The sequence below is a fragment of the Mastomys coucha genome, unplaced genomic scaffold (assembly GCF_008632895.1).
Source record: "Mastomys coucha isolate ucsf_1 unplaced genomic scaffold, UCSF_Mcou_1 pScaffold21, whole genome shotgun sequence".
Taxonomy (NCBI): domain Eukaryota; kingdom Metazoa; phylum Chordata; class Mammalia; order Rodentia; family Muridae; genus Mastomys; species Mastomys coucha.
In genome coordinates this window covers 45,401,999-45,419,713 of record NW_022196904.1, presented here as the reverse complement: position 1 = coordinate 45,419,713, position 17,715 = coordinate 45,401,999, and the positions used below count along the sequence as shown (strand labels likewise).

Sequence of the window (17,715 nt, the reverse complement as noted above, 5' to 3'; positions counted from 1 at the left end):
CTCTGGAAATCAGTTTGGTGGTTCCTTAGGAAATTGGACATAGCATTACCTGAGAACCCAGCTATACCATTTCTGGGTATATACCCAGAATATGCTCCCATGTGTAATAAAGACACATGCTCCACTATGTTCATAGCAGCCTTTTTTATATTAGCCAGAAGCCGGATAGAACCCAGATGTCCTCAGCAGAGGAATGGATACAGAAAATGTGGCACATTTACACAGTGGAGTACTACTCAGCGATTAAAAACAATGAATTTATGAAATTCTTACAGAAATGAATAGATCTGGAGAATATCATCCTGAGTAAGGTAGCCCAGTCACAAAAGAACACACATGGTATGTACTCACTGATAAGTGCATATTAGCCCAGAAGATTGGAATACACAAAGAACAATCCACAAACTACAAGAAACTCAAGAAGAAGAAAGACCAATGTGTTGATACTTAATTCCTTCTTAAAAGGAGGAACAAAATACCCATGGAAGGAGTTGCAGAGACAAACTATGGAGGGAAGAGACTGAAGGAAGGACAATTCAGAGGCTGCCGCACCTGGGAATACTTCCCATATTCAATCACCAAACCCAGACACTATTGTGGATGCCAGCAAGTGCTGGCTGACAGGAGCCTGATATAGCTGTCTCCTGAGAGGTTCTGACAGTGTCTGACTAATACAGAAGTAGAGGCTCACAGCCATCCTTTGGACTAAGTACAGGGTCCCCAATGAAGGAGCTAGAGAAAAGATCCAAGGAGCTGAAGGGTTTGCAGCCCCTTATGATGAACAACAATATGAACTAACTAGTACCCTCAGAGCTCCCAGGGGCTAAACCACCAACCAAAGAGTACACATGGTAGGACTCATGGCTCTAGCTGCATATGTAGCAGAGGATGGCCTAGTTGGTCATCAATGGGAGGAGAGGCCCTTGGCCCTGTGAAGTTCTATACCCCAGTGTAGGAGAATGTCAAGGTTAGGAAGTAGGAGAGGGTAGGTTGGTGAGCAGGGGGAGGGGGGAGGGAACAGATTTTTTTTTCCCCAGGAGGGAAACCAGGAAAGGGGATATCATTCAAAATATAAATTAAGAAAATATCTAATAAAAATAAAATAAAAAACAAACAAAAAAGAAAATGATCAAACTTAAAACAAATTGCATAATGACAACATTCAGCTTTTCTTCAAGTTAAAGAGTTATGATTTGGACTGAGGAGCTAGTTCAAATGCAGATACTTGCTAGCATGGGTGAAGTCCTGAGTTCTATTCCAACTGTTGAAGAAAAAAGAAAGGAAGGAAGGAAGGAAGGAAGGAAGGGAGGAAGAAAGGAAGGAAGGAAGGAAAGGGAAAGGAAGAAAGGAGGGGAATGGAAGAAAAAGGAAGAAAAGGAAGGGAAGGGAAGGGAAGGGAAGAGAAGGCAAGGGAAGGGAAGGGAAGGAAGGAAAGGTTTTACTTTACAAACTGGCAACTTTAAATTATTTTCTTCTCTTTAAAATAAAAGTTGGCTAGTTGTGTAGCTTTGAGAGTTACAAACCAGAAATGTGCTTTTGTTTCAGAACCAAATAACATATCAGATCAAGGGATTTTGAAAATAATGATTTCCAAAGGACGATGTAAATACCAATGTAGACCACACATTCAGTGATATACCTGAAACTATTCTAAGTAACTTGTTTTGTAGATAAAAGAAAAATGTGTATGAAATTAAGAATAGTCCTGACTAGCAATCAGGAATTAAAAACAGACAAGAGGGTAGTTACCAGAATGCTTAATGTAAAAGTGGACTGTTTTATATTAAAATAGCATAACCTTGGATCTGGAACTGACTTAAAAGCCTCCTTCTTGAAGACTAGCTTCCATGGTGATAGAGGGCACCATGCAAGCTTCTAAAAGAGGGAAGCAGACAACAGTCTTCCCTACCAATGATGCCTATGAACCACAGCAATGAGCAGCATTGTATGATAACAATAATGGCACACATACCTTGGTTATAGCCAGTAATTTTCTAATTAGACTAAGACCATCTTACCAAGAGAAAAATAATGCCTGGTATTAGAAATATACATGGTCAACTACCCAGAGCTAGTGAGGCTTTGGATCATGGGGGAAAACCTATAACCATCATTATGCTAAACCAGAAAATCACAGTTACATTCTAAATACATGCTCTTATACCCAAAGATATGTATAGTCCTTATCCCTCATCAATGAAACTTCCCTTTGCAGCATGTAGTACTAGTACAGAAAACCACAACCAATCAAAATGCACTGATATAGAACCAGTCTCAATGATTATATGTATACAACAACTTGGGTGCCAGAGGCTCAGGGAACGTTTTAGAAGGTGGGAACACAGATTCTAAGAACTGTGTCTCCTAGTGATGTCACTAGCTATAACCCAGAAGTTTCACCAACAAGAGTACCTAAGCCTGAGCTGAACAAGAGCACCTAAGCCTGACCTGAACAAGAGCATAGCCATAGACATACTAACATGGCTGTGGGAAAGCCAGGAAGCCTCAACCCTACACAAAGAATTACAAGCAATGCTGAAAGAAGAAAACATAGGCTCCCTCAGTTAGAAGCATGCTGACTTTTATTCATCACTATGTGGTTATCTCTGAAAACATACATACAAGTAACATTAGTGTGTGTGTACAATAATTTATCAAAAAAGCGAACATGAATTTGAAAGACCTTGGAGAGTGGTGCAGAGAAGAATTTGGAGGAAGGAAAGGAGCTAGGAGATGTAATTATGTTATAATCTCAAATGATAAAGGAAATAATTTCAAAAAGCATAGTGTATTGTCTACAATGGATAAAGCAAGTAAAACTAAATAATAATCCAGAAATCAGTCTACTTGAAGGAAATGGAAAGAACACACAATGAAAAAAAATCTCTTCAGCAAATGCTGTTAAGAAAACCACAAAACCACATAAAGAAGAATGAACTTTGGCCTGGTCCTACCCCAACAAAGATATCGAATTAAATTGCTTTGGCAATTTAAATTCACCAATATTCAGTTGTCTCAACTGAAACCTTGAGAACAAGCTGGACAACGATATTTTTCCTGTGTCTAAAATTTCAATAAAAATAGACCTAAAAGAAAAGGCTTCTTCCCAATGAAAGAGGCCAATCATATCACACAGTATAATTTATGCATGCAAAGAGACTACAATATGTAGATTCCAAAGGTCCATGAAGATAAATACTTCCTGTTTTAAAAATAAGAAAACACAGGTCCTAAGGCATAAAATAGCCAAAGCACATGAACCATTTTCAGTGCATGAAATGTAAGTGATCTTCTTTCTTGTCTACAAGTTCTCTACTATTTGAACACGTTTCCCATGCAGTGCTTCATGTCTTCCTCCCAGTATATGATATTGGGAAGACTGTTTTTACCTGTCCCGACATCTTCCAGTCGAATTGTTCAAAAGCATTAAGTTATAAATCGCTCTCTGCATGAAGAGTAAGAGGAGCTCTTACTGCTGGGTTCTCTGCTGACTGTTTTAGATTAAAAGCCCTTCAGGCACAGACATCTGTAAAAAGTGAAAGCTTCATAAAGTAGAAATGGAGAAATATCAGAATGTTGATGATAACCTTCCTTATAGCTGTAAATTTCAGTGTTTCTTATTAATGGAAAATATCTGCTGGGGTCTCTGCTGAAGAAGGCGTTATTTCTGAACTGTCTCAGGAAAATCACTTTTGTATGTTGAAATGCAGGAAGACAATTCACCAATCTACTGTTTAAACAATCAATTAACTTTGAAACTGGGACCCAAGTGTGAAAGCGATTTTACTACACAGGACCATTTATTGTCTCTTACATAAATAAAATTGATACATTTGTAATAATAACAATAAAACATGAAATATTCAGTTGTCTCAACCATAACAAGGAGACATGGTCTATTAGGTGTCATGAGTATGCTAAAATCTAAGGTAAAATTACCTGTTTCTAAAAGGAAGTCTTCCTCACACCTTTGAAAATTCTTTAAAACGTGGAAACTCTTTCAAATGATCTCCTGTAGCTAGTGCATGGGCACTATTATGATTTCCTGGTCGTGAGCTAGGAGATGGCAATCAAACAGTTGCTCTCAGCAAGATGAGCAAGTGTTCTCACCTGCTGAGCAGACTTCAGCCACCACACTGGGACTTCTTAAACGTGAGATTTTGTGGCAAGGACTTTACAAGATATGTTTGTAGAATATTCTTATTTCACCTTCCTTTTGAAAAAAATAGCTTTATTGAAAACAGATTCTTAATTATGCCATTGTTATTTCAGTAATTTAAACTGTTTCACGGTCTCTCACTCCTTGTCACCTCGGGGATCATGTAACTCTGCAATAGGGAAGGTGGAAACGTTCTAAGAGCCATGGGGCATGGACAACAGAGAAACAAGGCCTTAGAGATGCAGCACAGCTTGATGCACATATGAATTCACAGAGACTGGGGCAGCGTGCACAGGGCCTGCACAGGTAAAACTAAGCAGGTCAGGGTCTCAGTACTGAGAAAGGACATGGACTCAAACAAGGGCCCACCCCTAAGGCCCATTCCTAAGCCAGAATCTATCTCCTGAGTCTCAGTGGGAATAGAAAGAATGCTTATGACCTGCACAGCAGGAGATGGCCAGCTCAAAATGGACTCAGTGGTATCTTTGGAGTATTTTTGTCTCATTGTCTGATCTGGACATTTTTTCCTTATTATCTTACAGGCTGTTTTCTTACATGTATGGTTTCTGGTTTATATGTTTATGGGATTTCTCTGTGTGTGAATGTGTAGGTCTCTGTGTCTATATGTTTTTCTTGCGCTTTATCTGTTCATCCTTTTTTTTTCTATTTGTCTTTTGGTCCTATTCTGGTTCGCTTGTTTTTATTTAATTTAAATCATTATCACCATCCTCCTCCTCCTTTTATCTCTTCTTCCTCCTCCTTCTTATCATCATCATCGATCTGTCTGCTATTTACTAATGAGCAAGGAAAGGTGTGGATTTGATTGAGTGGAGAAGTGTGGAGGATCTGAGAGAATTTGGGGGAGGGGAATCATAATGAGAATATATTATATAAAATCTATTCTCAATAATAATAATACAAATAAAAATGTGTTAGTGATATTTTATATTATTTTTTGTCTTATTCTTGTGATAAAAGTGGCAAAAAAAGAAAAAACTTAGAGACATCCTTTGTTTCAGTTCTTCTAAAGCACAATCTAACATGATGGAGGATTTGAGGCAGCAGGAGCTTAGAGCAACCAGTCACACTGCATCTGTAGTCAGAAAATCAAGATATAAAGGCTGGGTTCAGTCTATTTCCTCCTATTGATAGAGTTTAAGATCCCAGCACAGAGAATGGCACTGTCCATAGTGGGCAAGCCTTTCCCCCACATTACCTAAAAGAACATCCCTTATAACCATGCCCAGATGTGGACCTAACTTAAATCTTCCCTGACACAATAGTCCATAAGCTTCTTTTCAGGAAGGCGCTAGATCCTGTAGAGTTGATAATTATTGCTAACCATCACAACTGCTTTCGGTGATGATCGTTGCTTGTCTTATTCGTTTATAACTATGCACTGAGTCACTTTTTGAGTTGCCAGGACTATCTTTTTAACTTTGGCTATACTTAGATGTTGTGTCTGGAATCAGATCCAGTTGGATTAATCTACCTTAGAGCACATTAACAATAATCCTGAGTGCATTATTGAATATTTTCATCAAATTTTCAAAATTTATGGTCATAGAACAAAAATTTGCTCACTTACTTGCTCCTGGCTCTGTGTGCTGGAATGCTGGCTGGGGCTCCAGATTTCCTCCAGAAACTATTGATTTTTCTCTTGGCCTTATTTCCTTCTCTGTTACTAATATGTAATATCTAGGCTATACAGAGAAACCCTGTCTAAAAAAAACAACAAAAAAAATTGCTGGTTATATTTTATAAACATACTGTTTAATCTTCAGAGTAAATTTTTTGAGTATTTCATACCCAGAACCTACATTTACCATTTTATAAAATAACTTGTAATATAAAGTTCATAGGCTTTTACACTCAATATTTTGGCCACATTTAAAGAGAAGTTTTACTCCTTGGTTGGTGTTTGAGACCCTGGGAGCTCTGAGGGTACTAGTTAGTTCATATTGTTGTTTGTCCTAGGGGGCTGCAAACCCTTCAACTCCATTGGTCCTTTCTCTAACTCCTTCACTGGGGATCCTGTACTCAGTTCAATGGATGGCTGTGAGCCTCTACATCTGTATTAGTCAGGTAATGTCAGAGCCTCTCAGGAGATAGCTATGTCACATGGTAGGACTGATTTTTCTGGCAGCATGTGTATAGTAGAGGATTGAAAAATCAATCATCAGTGGGAGGAGAGGTCCTTGGTTCTGTGAAGGCTCTGTGGCCCAGTGTAGGGGAATGCCAGGGCCAATAAGTGGGAGAGGGTGGGGTGGCAAACATGGGGAGGTGGAGCCAACAGGGGTTTGTTCTTGTTTTTGTTTGTTTGTTTGTTTGTTCCTGGGAGGGGAAACTGGAAAAAGAAAAATCATATGACATGTAAATAAATAAAATATCTAATAAAAAATATAAATCCAAAAAAAATAAAGAGAAGCTTTTCTGTCTGACTTTATTTTCTCAAGTACGGGCCTCAAATTTTCTTTGAATATAATATATTGCAATGTAATATAATCTTCTGGTTACTGTACAAATATTTTATCACTTAGGTAGCAGTTTATCTTTTCTTATTCTGTTGAATTTTTATAATAAAACTGTCACTTTTTCATCTCTGATTGATATTATCATCTATAAAATTATTTCTGCTACGCATCATCCTAAACGTAGTACCTCAGTCTGCGGGAGCCTCACCCAGCAGATGGACACCAGGTAACTCACAAGTTTTTTCACGTGTAGGAAGTTAGTGTGTTGCCTTGCCTTTGGACCTGGCTTATGATGAAGTAACTCTAAAGTTCATCTCACTGGTAGAATTGTCTGTAATTTTTTGTAATACTGTTTAATCTTGGACTTAATGATTCTTCCAACTGTGTGATTTTTGTTTGTTTGTTTTTTTGATTTTAAAAATATTTACTGACAGCTAATAACAGCAGCAGAACTGCATCATCAGTAAATATTTCTTTCCCTGTGCAGGCTGTTATTTTTTCTTTCCATTTACTTCAGTACATTCTCCAGCAAAAGGCAGTAGCAATGTTCTTTTATCAACAGGTTGTTTTTCTTCTACCTAGCATAACCTTCCTAGAGTAATCTTCACTCCTCTATCAATGTATCTACCTGTAAGCCTTATATACATACAGAATTCCCCAGCCCTCATGTATGGGTACATAAGCTTTGCCCAAATCTACATATCACAGTAATGATAATTTCCCTACTAGTGTGACTGCCTTTGAGCTTCCTTTGGACACAGTGGTTCAAGTCCCACAAGAAACTAGAATTTTCCAGGATATCAGGTTGTATGAATATCTTCCTACATTTATGGCTGTAATTAAAGACTTTTCTCTGTGAATTTATATTTATAAGGTGCTTCTCAACAGTTTTCTAAATCACTAATATACCATACCAAGTAAGTATAAAATTCAACGAACTATAGGTATGACTTCAAACTGTTTCACTTCTCTTTGTAGACTATTGCACACATTATTAACTCATATTCTGAAAGCCCTTAATTTAAACAATCCTATCCACCAGGGGCAAAGTCTAACGACTTATGCAGTACATAGATTTCTAATTTCATGTAGCCATTCATCAGCAATTATTCACCAAGAATGGTAACATTAAGCCTGAGACTTCTCAGTGGTCACAAAATAACTAGAGGATATACTTTATTTTCAATCACCTCTATCACATATGAGAGAAAACACAAGTTTCTCAAAATTTTGACATAAACAGTAAACTTAAATCCACAGATTTAACATGTTAGGAAACCACATCATATATATTTATATTAAATATAACCTAAAATTTATTTTAATTTTATAGGATTATTGCTAAATTTCATTCTTTAGTTTAAAAGGGAAAGTTATATATCTTTGATTTGGCATTGTTCTCTACAGGGCATGTCAAATTCTATGTATGTCCTTAGAAAACTAAAGGATAATTCAGCATATTAACAAATAAGCTTGTATTTACCTATGAGACTTAATTTTTAACTTGCAATTTTCAAATTATCCATTTGAATCTCTTCTCTTCTCATCTTGGACTTCATATAGGAATTGAAACTCAGCCTTACCACATTAGCACCACATGTACAAAAAACCACCAAAACCCTAGTCTCATGAACTGCAGAGAAATATGCCTGGGGCAAACAATTCCCTTGTTGAACCTGAACAAAGACTTTACCCCCTCAGAAAAATATTTCAAGTTCTTTAAGTCCCGAGACAGCAGGAGGAGGCTCATGAAAGCAGCACTAGTCTTTATTTTTCCCAGAAAGCAAAGAAAAGCTGCTTTGCTCAGGAGAGTGAGCTTTCTGAGCAAAGTAAATATCAAAAGTGATTTTAAAATCCACACACAAAGTGATGGGTTCCATCGGGGCACTTCCTGCCTCAGAGTTGTTTGTTGGTCCTTCTCCCCTCCTCTGTCTGACTCTCTTCTCTTGGTCCCTGCCTCCTATAAGGCCTCTTTCTCCCCTGTTCCATCAGCTACATTTGAATGAACCATATCCCACCCCGTAACCCCTGCCACATACACACAGGTAAAAATAAAATTCTGTGAGCTTCATGTTAGAAGAAAAATGTATAATTTATACTGGAGTCTGGCTTATTTACTAAATAACATAAAATTTCATGGTCTACTCACTGTATTGAACATGCCATGATTTCATTGTTCTTTAAAGGTGCATAAAATTTGATTATGTTTCTGCCGAGTATTTTTTTTAAGTCTATTTCAATTTTTATTTATATTTAACCAAGATTAAATTACATCTATCCATGTTTGGAAGTAATAGCTTTGTCATATAGATTACATATCTACAACAAACTAGACCATTTAATAGAGCTATGGCACCCATCATTTTACCCAAATGACCAATTTTAATTTTTTCAATAAAAGAGGAAAAGCGTTTTCATAGTCTTTACATTCAAATTTATACTGTGCCAGCTATGCCGAGTATTTTATTTATTCATTTTTTTGTTGGTGAACAAAAAAAATTCAAGTTGGTAGGATGCATCGTGAGTAGAGCAATTGCAAGTAGGTATGTGCAATTATCTCTATGGTAAGGCTCCAGTGTCTTCTGGTATGTTCTCAGAGGTGATATAGCTGGGTCAAGTAGTATTTATATCTTTAGCATTTTTAGGAAACTTTGTAGTATCTGTTCTAATTTATATTACCACAAGCAGGAAACAATTTCTCTGTCTCCATATCCTCATCAGGGTTTCTCATCATTTATTTTAGTTACAGCTAGTTTAACTGAAGTAAAATAGAAGTTTTAGAATAATTTTACTTTCCCATGTCTCTGATATCTAAGAATGTAGGCACTCTAAGATAGAAATATCCCCCATGCTTGTGGATTTAAAATCAATTATTGGGAAAATGTCTATGTTATTCAAGGTGGTCTACAGATTGAGTGCAAGCCACATCGTTGGAGTCCCTAAAATTCACATAGTACTATGAAAGCATGCAAGTAAATAAAGCAATCCTAAATAGCGAGAACACAGCCAAAGGCAACACAATGCTACCTCAAATTCTAGCACAGAGCATATCCTGTCTAGTGACAGGATAGCATGATACTAGAACAAAATGGACATAAAAGATTAGTGATGAAATATTTATCAGCAGTACTGGGTAGATGGCTCAGTAGATGGCTTTTAATTAAATGAATCTGAATTAAGTAGCCAGCATTCAGGTTGAATGCCTTACAGCACCTGAAACTCTAGCCTTCTGACTTCTGTGTGTTTGCACACACATGTGGCAAATACTCAACATAGACACATATACATATCCATGAATAAAAGATAAAAATAAATATTAAAAATCAGTTCCTTGCAAATAAAAATACCTTCTTCAACAGATGATACACACAAAATACTTAATTGAAGATTATTTCTCATCCTGCACAGAAATCAATTGAAATTAGATCAAAGACCTTACTTAATATAGGAACTGTAATGTCAAAAGTTCAAAACAAAAACCTAGAAACAATACCTCGTGGCATGCATGGGCAAGAACCATCTGAAAATGATTCCAGCAATAACACTAAGAATTGCCAAAATTGGATTACATGAGATTGAAAATTTTTCTGCACATTCAAACAAGCCATTTTTAAAGAACTAACTTACAGAAGATAATCTAATCAATTAGTCTTGATAAAGGAGATTAATATCTAGACTACAGGAAAGGGTACAAAAATAAACATCAACATTAAGCAAGTCTTCCATTTAACACTGTTTCAAAGTGGACAATATAAATCGCTAATAAAAGTTTAAAATGCCATTTTAATTTAATAATTTAAAGGAGAAATATGTGCCAAACATGTTGTAGGCTCAGATATACAGATCTGAGTCAGACTATAACTCTTTTCTTCCTGCAGTCTGGTTTATACAGAACTCACAAGGGAAAATCATATCTTAGAGAAAGAAGATTCTGAGAGATTTCCTTTCACACATAGGTTATTTCTGTGGTAATCCACTCATAGATCTTGCTGCTATGACATGTAAATTTCTCAGTATGTATTTCTTAATAGTTCCTCCAATATAATCATAATGCCTTACTGCCTTTTAGCATCCAATGTCTTTGCCTAGTCTGTCTGCAGGATGATGCAGACATATAATGCAGGTATCATCACACCATCACTACTTTGCTATATAGATGAAGCTGTCCATTACTTTCCAATTACCATGACTCTTATCTCTGAGATGTAAGAATAATCAGCACCTGCATTTAAAACAGATTGAAATGTTGAAAGAAATCTTAATGTTCTTAAATTACAAAATACTTTGGGAAAGCATGGAAGAGTTCATGATAAAAAAAATTACCTGAAAACCTGCTCAGTACCATTGTGAAGGAAGTAAAAGTTAATAATTCAATACAATTTTATCTCATCACTACAGGTTGGCTACTATGAAAGAAGAGGAACTAACACATGACATGTCTGCAAGGATGTGGACAAACATAAGTCTGTATATCCTGTTGACAAGAACAAAGATCAGAGCGGACATTACACAAAGCACAAAGAAGCTTGCCAAAACCATTCCAAATTAAAACTCTCTTTTGATCCACTGGCCTCTATTATCATATATACTAAAAATAGAGTCAATATTAATGCATTGAGATCTGTTCTCCTGTAAAATGATAGCATTGTCTCCAATAGCCAAGATATAGAAGTAAATGAGAGTCCATAGGAAGAACCAACAAAGTCTCTTTTATACATGATTAAACTTCTCTAGTATCGAAAGGGAACAAATATTGCCATTTAAAACAATATGATCAATGCTAAAACAAAACAAAACAAAACAAAACCAAAAAACAACCACCAAGCCATGCATAGGGTAAAACAAACAAAAGGCTCAACATTATCTTGCTGTTAATAGAATATAAAATTAATCAGGCAATGTTTCTTCCAATTCTATTTTGTCGATATTTGAAGAATATTGGTATTAACTCTTCTTCAAAAGTCTGGTTAAAAAAATCTACACTAAAACCATTTGCTGCTGGGCTTGTTTTGGTTGGGATAGTGTTTCACTGCGAGTTATAGGTCTGTCTAGATTGCTTATCTGGGTCTGGAGAAGGGATGGATCACTAGGTGGGACAGTCTCTGGGTGGTCTTTTCTTGTAAGCATGGGGACAGCAATGGAGGAGATAGAGGAAGGACTGAAGAAGCTGAAGGGGTCTGCAACCCTATAGGAAGAACAACATTATCAATAATCAGAACCCCTAGAGTTCCCAGGGACTGAACCACCAATAAAAGGCTACATACAGAAGGACCTGTGGCTCCAGCCACATATGTAGCAGAGATGGCCTTGTTGGACATGAATGGGAGGAGGGGCCCTTGGTCCTATGAAAACTTGATGCCCCAAGATAGGGGAATGCTAGGAGAGTGAGACAGGAGTGGATGGGTGGGTGAGGGAGCTCCCTCATAGACGAATGGGTTAGAGATAATGGGATAGAGAGTTTCCAGAGGGGAAACCAGGAAGAGAAATAACATTTGAAATGTAAATAAATAAAAAAAATTACAAAATAAATTACTTATTTGACCTTGACTTAACTTTGTTAAGTAATACAAATCCATAAAATTATCCATGTCTTTTAGAGTTTTCAAGTTGGAACAATACAGATTTTTAAAGCATATCTGTATGATTCTCCAGATTTCCTCAGTGTCTGTTATATTCCACTTTTTTTCTTTCAGATCTTGTTCACTTGGTTATTCTCTATCTCTGTCTTTCAGCTGTCAATCTTACTGATTTTTCTTAGACAATTAACCTCATTTCACTGTGGTTTTTGTATTGTTTTGTTTGTTTGTTTGTTTATGTTTAGTTGATTTCAGCCCTGAATTTATTTTTTGCTGTCTATTTCTTTGGGTGCAATTTCGTCTCTTGTTGTAGAGCTTTTGGGTATGCTGTTGTTTGTTTGTTTTGTAGGCACTTAGTTTTATGAACTTACCTCCTAGCACTGATTTCATGGGTCTTGAAGTTTGAATATGCTGTGTATTCATTTTCATTCAATTTTAGAAAGTATGATTTATTTCTTAATTTCTGCCACGACTCAATTTTCATAAAGTAGAGATTTATTCAGTATTTTGTGAGTTTTAAGCTGTCTATTGTTTCTGTCTTTGTTGATATACCGTTTTAATACACTGGTGGTCAGATAGGATGCAGCGTGTTACTTTAATTGTCTTGTGTTTGTTAAGACTTCCTTATGTTTGGATATTTGTTCAATTTTATTGAAGTTCCATGATGTTCTCAGAAGAAGTTATATTCTTTTGTGTTTGGGTAAAATGTTCTACAAATGTTTGTTAGGTCTTTTTGGTTTATAATTTCAGTTAGTTCCCACATTTCTCTGTTTAGTTGTTGTCTAGAAGACCTGTGGCTATTGAGCCTTCCACTATTAGTATGTGAGGGTCCCTATGTGATTTATTATAAAGATATAGTATCTAAAACAGCATGGTATTTGCACAAAAAAAAATCAGAAATGTTCATCAATGGAATCAAATTGACAATGCAAACACAAATCCACTTACATGTAAATTTTGAAATCAAAAGTCAGAAATACACATTGGAAAAAAATCAGCATCTTCAAAATTGGAGTCACACAAATTGGAAGGCTGTATATAGAAGAATCTAGATAGATCTATACTTATCAACCTGCACAAAACTCAAGTTCAAGTGGATCAAGGACTTCAAAATAAAACCAAATACATTTAACCTAATAGAAGACAAAGTGGGAAATAACCTTGAACTCCTTGGCACAGGAAAAGAATTTCTGAGCAGAGTACAATTACCATAGCCACTAAGGCCAGCAATTAATAAAGGGAGCCTCCCATCTTCAGACACCAAGCCAGGGCACTATTGCTGATGCCAAGAAGCTCTTGAAGACAGGAGCCTGGTATGGCTATGCTCTGAGAGCTTCTGCCACCACCTAATAAAGATGTAGATACTAACAGCAAACCATCCGACTGAGCCTAGGGACCCCAATGAAAGAGCTAGGGGAACAATTGAAGGAGCTGAAGTGGATTATACTCCCACAGGAAGAACAATATCAACTAACTGGACCACCCACAGTTCTCAGGGACTAAACTGCCAACTAAAGGGAGGGATACATTGCTCCAGCTATATATGTAGCAGAGGATGGCCTGATTTGGCATCAATGGGAGGGGAGGCCCTTGGTCCTGTGAAAGTTTTATGCCCCAACTTTGGGGGATGCTAGAGAGGTGAGGCAGAAGTGGGTAGGTGGGTGGAGAAGGACCCTTATAGAGGTAAAGGTAAGGTGGGATGGGATGGGGGTGTTGTGAAGGGGAAACTTGGAAGGGGGATATCATTTGAAATATAAACAAATAAAATGAATTATAAAAAAAATAAAAGGAAAGTCATGAAACTAAGAAACTTCTGCATGGCAAAGCACACTGTCATTCACACAAAGAAGCAACCTACATAATGAGAATATATTTAAACCAACTACACATTCAATTGAATACTATATTCATTCAAAATATATAAAGAACTCAAGATACTAAATATTAAGAAAACAAATAACATAGTTTCAATTATTTTTATCTTATTCAATTACTTTTCAAAGTGTAGTGCTGATTTAAACTGAATTCTCAATAGAGTTAACTCAGATGGCTGAGAAAAAAGGGATGCTTAACATCCTTAGCCACCAGGGAAATGCAAACCAAAACTATTTTGAGATTCTATCTTACACCTTCCCGAATGGCTAAGATCAACCAAACAAGTGAAAGCTCATATTGGCTACAATTTGGAGTAAGATAAACACTTATAGGTTGTTGGTGTGAGTGCAAAATTGGACACTCACTATAGAAATCAGTGTGGTGTCTCTTTGGGAAAATGGGAATAGATTTATCACAAGATCCAGCTATTCCACTTCTGAGCACATACCCAAATGACACTTCTTTTTACCACAAAGACACTTGCTCAGCCATGTTCATTGCTGCTCTATTCATAATAGCTGGAAATTGGAAACAGTCTAGATGCCTCTCAAGAGAAGAAGGGATGAAGAACATATGGTTTATTTACACAATGGAATATTGCTGAAACATTATAAAGTGACACCTTGAAATTTTCAGGAATTAAAAAAGTAATTCTGAATTTGATTAATAAGACCCAGAAAGATAAGTATTACAAGGGCCTTGTTCAACCATCATTAGAGTTTCCCTCCTGTAGCAAATGAGAACAAATACAGAGCCTCAGAGCCAGACATTATGCAGAGACGGAGAGGTTCTTGGAAACTCAGCTCTAAGTAGAGTGCCTCCATCAAGTCTATTCCCGCAAGGTTCAGGGAAACCCTTAGAATAAAAAAATAAATGATGAATAAATGAGTGAACACTAGCTACTAGGGTAGGGGAGCTGTCATTTAACCAGCTGGGAGAGAGAAAGTCAGTTTTTTCCAATTGAATCAACTACTCATGCACAGATCTCATGTTCACAAGTATTTGACTAACATATAGTGACTGTATATTGGGGTGTGTGTGTGTGTGTGTGTGTGTGTGTGTGTGTTATTTGGTTATATTTTTCAACTTTTTAAATTTTGGGGTGATGTACATTATATTTTGTTTTCTAAATTTTGTTCATTTTGTTCTTGTATTGGGTTTTGTTTGTTTGTTTTTGAGAAAGAGGTTAAATTTGGGTGGGTAGAGAAGAGGGGGAGATCTAGATGAAGTTGGGAGAGTGGAAGAATATGATCAAAATACATTTACATATAAAAGTTGTTTCAAATAGTAAAAGGAAAGAATATGGAAAATAAAAAGGTAAAGCGTATCAGGACAAGGCAGTCAGAATGGCAGTTACTAATGATGGGGAAAAGAAGAAGTACAAAGGGTGGAGCAAAAAGTAATACGTCCAGTTCTGTGGGAGCAATAGTTTGCAAATGTACCTAATGGGGAGTAGAGTGGATGATATTATATTGCACACTATGAATTTGTCAAGAGAAGAGATTTTATTGTTTGTACCACATGCACAAATGACTTGTGAGATGATAGATAAGGACTTTTTTTGGCTATATTAAGCATTTCATGTACTTGTTAAGTAAGATATAAGCCTCTATTCTTTAAATATAGATGACAATAAAAACATAAAATACATGTGAACAGTCTCTGACATGCTCATAGGCATGTCAGTCATTCACTCATTCATTCACTGTTTCACTTAATGTAACTGTACTAAAAAATAAATTGGATGATTTAAGCTTATAAACTTGATGTTGCTTGTCTTTAAGATTCTATTAGAACAAGGAATAATCAGGATTAGCACAATTTACTTTATGGAATTATGCACAATTGGATTTTATTACATCATTTTCTTACCTGAAAACAACAGAAGTTATTCTGAAATTTTGGCAAAGTTGCACAGAAAATATTGCTCAAAACTTGAAGTGTGAAAGGAATTTAAATGAAGTCACCATATAATGGAGGGGTCAGTACAACAAATATTCATTTTATGCCACCAATTAAAACCTCTAGGTCCAGTTCAGGAATGGCCTACATTGTGTTGAGTCATTGGACATAGGAGTCCTATATTAACCCCCACCCACCAAACATCACAGCGTATTGCCAAGGCTAGAAGTTACTCTCCATAACCTGATGGTCAGGTTTGATAGCTAAAAAAACACCTTCCTTATTGTATTGGATATGGGGAAATCAAGTTGTTGCCCAACCAAAAGCTTCACCACTACTTAGTAGTATTCATGGTGCTAGAAGGTACTAGCTAAATTTGAAATGGTGTTCATTGTTTATTTCTTCACTGGACCAGTGTAGACATTTTAAATATGAAAAAAAAATGAGACTTCAGTACTAAGCTTGAACATCTCCTATAGCTTTATGTTGTTGATGTGTGAGTGGAGGGAACATTTATTTTAAAATATTTCTAGCAGTCTATCATTCACAGCAATAAGCCTCAGGAGAAGTCTGTCACTGAAATAAGATTGGCAGCTCTCTCTAAAACAAGTGAAGTTATTCATGAGTGTTCTCTGATAGTTCCCCTTTTCACACCCTGCTTTGTAATTGAGACTTGTTAAAAATAGTCATTAAGAACACACAGTTTTCTCGAATGGTGTCTTGCCTCATGTGTGTATATGTAGATTAGTATTTTCTGACGTACACCGCGGGGATCCCCTCTTACCCCTCCATCTGATACAATGATAATCTAATTTCTTTAAGTCTGAGTGAATCTCTATATTGATGCTAAACATATAACTGCACCATCAGCAGGAACCTTCTGTGGGTTTACTGAATGTTATATAATTTGTCTCATTTAAAGTTGTACATTTCAGCAGTTTCTGAACATCGCTGTATGTAAATGCAGCACTGCTGGTGACAGCCTCTCCCTTTGCTATCTGTAGGCACATAACCCTTTTCCAAATGAAATGTTGAGCTCTCCGTTTTTCTTGGGTGCATATGGCTTTTTGGTAGTACACATATCCTGGGATATGTATTAGTTAAGTCACAGTCATGCTGTTTGAAAATTAACAGAATTTCGCTTGTAGGCTTTGGGAAGTCACAGACTATTTACATGGGACTTTTGTTTTTCTGTGGCCTCCAATATAGATATTGGAAGGTTCTTGAGGAATTTAGAGTGGTTCAGACCATCCTGTTTACAGATAGATTTCCATGTTTTTCAGAAACCATATTTTCTTCTTACCATATAAGCTTTAAAAATTAATGTTAAGGATAACATATATATATATGTATACTTATAGATACACATGTATAGATAGATAGATAGATCGATAGATAGATAGATAGATAGATAGATAGATAGATAGATAGATAGATAGATAGATAGATAGATAGAAAGAATTAGGGCATATATCCTAAATTAATGATCTAAGTCTCCCTTCATTTATTCTTTGAAGCATTAGCTTCCTATGTATTCCATACTGGCCTGAAATTTATGATCCTCTTGCTTCAACTTCCTCAGTGTTGGAAATACAGGCATCCTCTATAATGCCTGGTTCTCATCAGTCTATTTAAAGATATAAATTTTCAAACAAGAATAGGTAACCGCCGGGCGGTGGTGGCGCACGCCTTTAATCCCAGCACTTGGGAGGCAGAGGCAGGCGGATTT

General features: G+C 36.4%; 1 protein-coding gene across 2 annotated transcripts in view; it reads right to left on the bottom strand.

Moving 5' to 3' along the window:
* The window catches only part of Luzp2 (leucine zipper protein 2), a 392,186-nt gene that overhangs the window by 334,948 nt on the left and 39,523 nt on the right, over positions 1-17,715 (bottom strand). The gene's annotated exons all lie outside the window — the stretch shown is intronic.